We start from the raw sequence: 4,049 nt of genomic DNA, 5'->3' as shown, positions 1-4,049 counted from the left end.
TGGAAGGATACAAATTCATCAGGAGTGGAAAAAAAAGAGTGAACCCCCTCCCCCATTTTCAATAGTACAGCCAAGAAGAAATTATTATTTTTTTATTATTATTATTATTGTTGTTTTTTAAACATGTCATGTTGCTCACTTTTTATTTAAGCAATTGTGGTGGGATTTACAGTACTTTTTTATTTTGCCTCCAAATTATTAATATTTGTATATATTTTTTATATAAAATGAGAACATGTAAAATTCACTTTAAAGAACATATGCATTTTTTTTTTCTTTTTTACTTACAGAGATAATTCATGGAAAATTTGCTCAGCTTTTTCAGAGGACGATTCCTTGGAATGTAATGTCTCTTGACAATGCAAGTAAGCTTTTCTATGTAGGCTTCTCTCTGCACACTCTTTATTATGGCTGATTCTGCTTGTAACAGTTCCTCCGAGTGAGGCTTTGAGCAGTGGTGCCATAATCTGCAGATACTGTGACTATCATTCGCCTTGCATGCCTGGACGATGTGTATGAAAGAAGCTATGGCTCTGACTAGTGACGTCCATGAAGAGAATCACTCGAAGCGTTGGCGTCAGAGATAAGAACTTTCAGTGGATAAAGTGGTGGCAAGAGAATGAACCTCTTGATATCAAACCTTTCCTCCTCCAATTATGGGCTTTGTTCAGCTTGTAACAGGAAAGCAGGTCCTTGTAAGCAAGTGGTGGTGCTCAACAGATCTGCTGGTACAGATTGAGTGGCATGGTCTGCAGGGTTATGCTTTGTAGAGACATAATGCCATTGTGTTGGGCTTGACACCTTCCTGATACACTGCACTCTGTTGGCAATATATACATAAAAACATCTTGTATGGTTATGAATATATCACAGGACAACTCTGCTATTTGTGTAAAACTCTACAGCATCTAGAGTGAAGTTCAATTCACTTTTGATCACCTCATCTATCTTTGAAGCCAGAACAGCATCTTCCTTCTGCCTTATCTTCAGGAAGAGGAGAGTCCCAGTAAAGAGCCTCACCTGAGAGCTCTCGTAATAGGAATTGTCCTTGAATGGTTGACGGGGAAATAAACCCGAGTGAGTCAAAGAGACTGTTGACAGTAGCAAGTATCTGTCTGCTAGTAAAAGGCTTCTCTGTCTCCTTTTTGTGAAAAGTAAATACATCCCAGCTAAGTCCAAGGCTGCGTTGGATGGTCAACATCCAGGTCAAGATCTTTGAGTCCTTTCGCATAATCTTCGGTAGGGAATGCATCCATTACTTCCTTGCTATTAGAAGCAAACTTGTGTAATCTCAGATTTAAGGTGACAAGCATCTCCTTTGTCCGTGTTAACAGGTCGATGGCTCCAGCAGCTGTGGGCATTGACAAAAGTCCATCATCAACATAGAATTCCTCTTCGCCATGGGCAGTTGCACATCAGAGACCATAAATGGCCACAGCAGGAGATGGTTTGTTTCTTACACCAAAGAAAACAAAGGAAGTCTCTATTGTCTTGTCTTACAACGAAGCTGTGAATCATCTGTTCAATGTCCCAGTTACAGCCCTAATTTCCCTTCTGAAACACAACATGACCCCTAAGAGAGTATTATTTAAGTCTGGACCAGAGAAAAGAACATCATTCAGAGAGATGCCTTGTTTTTGCGCAATGGAGTTGAAGACAACTCTGATCTGACCAGGATTCTGCGGGTGATGCACCCCAAAAATAGATAAATACCAGCACTCCTGGCCTTCTTGCAGGGGAGGGGCTACCTCAAGTGAGTCTTCATCTCAGGCTTTGTCTCCAGTGTACGCAGAAAAGAGGTTAGGCGTGTCAATGCCTGTCCGGTTATGGCGCCTGTGGAGTAGATGTGCGTGCAGTTCACTCCCGTAAACTTTTCAGTTTTGTCTTATAAACCTCAGTGCTTTTGTTAGCATCTGACAGTTTTTGTTTACCGTTTTGGGACTTCAATCGCTTTTGAAATGTCCAAAGGAAGGGGCAAACAGGTCGATAAATACCGCGAAGGCACTCTCTCGCCAAGTGCTAGCATTATGCTAGCCGAGATCACTGCTTTACATGACGATCTTAGAGCCTCAATCACCGCAGACTTCAAAGTGTCTTTCGAAAGTTTTGCAGCCAAACTAGATAGCATTCAATCCACAGTGGCTGACCATGATCTGCGCATCGGTAATCTCGAGTCCGGCACTCCAGAGGTTAGTCAGCAGCTTGAACAACTTGGAGTAGGGTTGTGCAAATAATCGAATGCCATGATCATGCGCATCTCATCAGTAAAGCCAGTTCTGTGATTTAGTAGTAAATCTCCATCACTTGCTCAGTTAGCCGTAGTTCAATGACAAGCTACGCAATATCGCGTTCATTATCGCCGATGTATCGCCTGCGATAATGAATGTGATATTGCGTCGCTTGTCAGTGAACTATGGCTCTGTGTAGTAAATGCCACTCCATTTGAAAGCAGGTGATGGAGATTTACTACTAATCACAGAACCAGCTTTACCAACGAGATGCGCATGATCATCGTATTCGATTTTTTGCACAGCCCTAACTCAAAGCTACATGTTCGGCGCTCCAGAAAGATAATGAGTGGCTTAAGGCTAAAGACTCAGATCTTGAGAGCCGCAGCCGACGCCAAAATATTAGAATTCTGGGCTTACCAGAGTCAATCGAAGGGCCGCGTCTGACAGCTTTTTTCTCTCAGCTTCTGGTCGATGTCCTTGGTTCCCAGGTTTTAACCTCCCTGCCTGAGCTGGACAGAGCTCATCGTAGCCTCGCACCTAAACCCGTGCCAGGGCAGAGACCACGACCCATCATTCTGCGATTCCATCGCCTTCAAGTGAAGGACTTGGTCATCCGTGAATCTCGCAGAAAAGGGTGAGCTGCTGTATGATGGCCATAAGATTCGTATTTTTGAGTATTACTGCCCTGAGGTTTTAAAGCTTCACACCGAGTATAAAGATGTGATGTCGTCACTCTACAAATGCAGACTCAAGCCTGCGCTTCTCTGCCCTGCTAGATTGCGAATCACGCTTCCAAACGGTGAGAAGAAATGGTTGGCTTTTCTTTCCAAAGCCACTGACTTCATCCAGAGTTCGGTCTAGATGTAAGTGCAGTGGACTTGATTCTACAATGAGCAGCCTTGAATATTTTGGCCTTATAGTATATGAAGGATATCCTGGGCTGTTGGCCCTGTGGATTTAAGACCTGACTGTTCGCTGAATCTGACAAATGTGCCTTTATTTGTCTATTTGAACATTTTTTCACAGTTGTCATGTTGTTGTTGTTGTTTTTTTTTTTGGTTTGTTTTTTTCTTCTTTTTTGTGGCTATAAATTATGTGTACATGGATTTTAGTTTGGATGTACAATAAGCTCAGTCAGGTTTTATTATGCTGTGAGCTTGAGTCTTGTTTATTCTTTGGCCTCCTGACCTGGGTGGTGAATTCTACATTGGACTGTATCTTAAATTTGATAAAGTTGAGTTGTTGACATCGCTTTGTTAAAATCTTAGACCATTTGGTTCTAATTATAAATCTTAATATATCTAGGGTTTGTTAATTTTGGGCATCTAGTGTTACTGTACCTTTAAATTCTGTGTAATGTTTTTATATTTTATTTATTATTATTTTATCTATTTTTTCTCTCTTCTTTTCCCTTCTTTTCCCTCAAATAGTTGGTATTCAGATTTTACATTAGTTTTGTAGTCTGTCAGTAACTTTTGATTTAAATATTATTGCGGTTACATACCATTTATGGGAGGACTAGGAGTTAAGGAACTTGCCTGCTGTCATGGTAAAGTGGTCCCAGCTGCTGTTCTTGTTGTCAGCTGGTGCAAAGGTGGGTTTAAGGGTTGTTGTTGAGTTTTTCCAACTAATTCTGGGTAAGGATTTTAACTGCTGTCTGGACCCTCTTCTAACACATTGAGAATGCCTCATGTAATAAGTCTTCCTCTTTGGCCTCCCTTTTATGCCTCCCATGTACAATGACCCCAATGAAATATTCAAATAATATAATTGTAAAAAACTTAAAATCTGGACCCAATTTGTGCGTCATTTTAGTCT

The 4,049-nt window shown here is 41.2% G+C and overlaps 1 pseudogene; it reads left to right on the top strand.

Moving 5' to 3' along the window:
* Nucleotides 1-1,958: 1,958 nt before the first annotated feature.
* Nucleotides 1,959-3,092, top strand: LOC107693573 (uncharacterized; annotated as a pseudogene).
* Nucleotides 3,093-4,049: the final 957 nt, after the last annotated feature.

This window comes from Sinocyclocheilus anshuiensis, unplaced genomic scaffold, assembly GCF_001515605.1.
Source record: "Sinocyclocheilus anshuiensis isolate Anshui unplaced genomic scaffold, SAMN03320099.WGS_v1.1 scaffold1970, whole genome shotgun sequence".
Taxonomy (NCBI): Eukaryota; Metazoa; Chordata; class Actinopteri; order Cypriniformes; family Cyprinidae; genus Sinocyclocheilus; species Sinocyclocheilus anshuiensis.
This window is presented reverse-complemented; position numbering and strand designations above follow the sequence as displayed.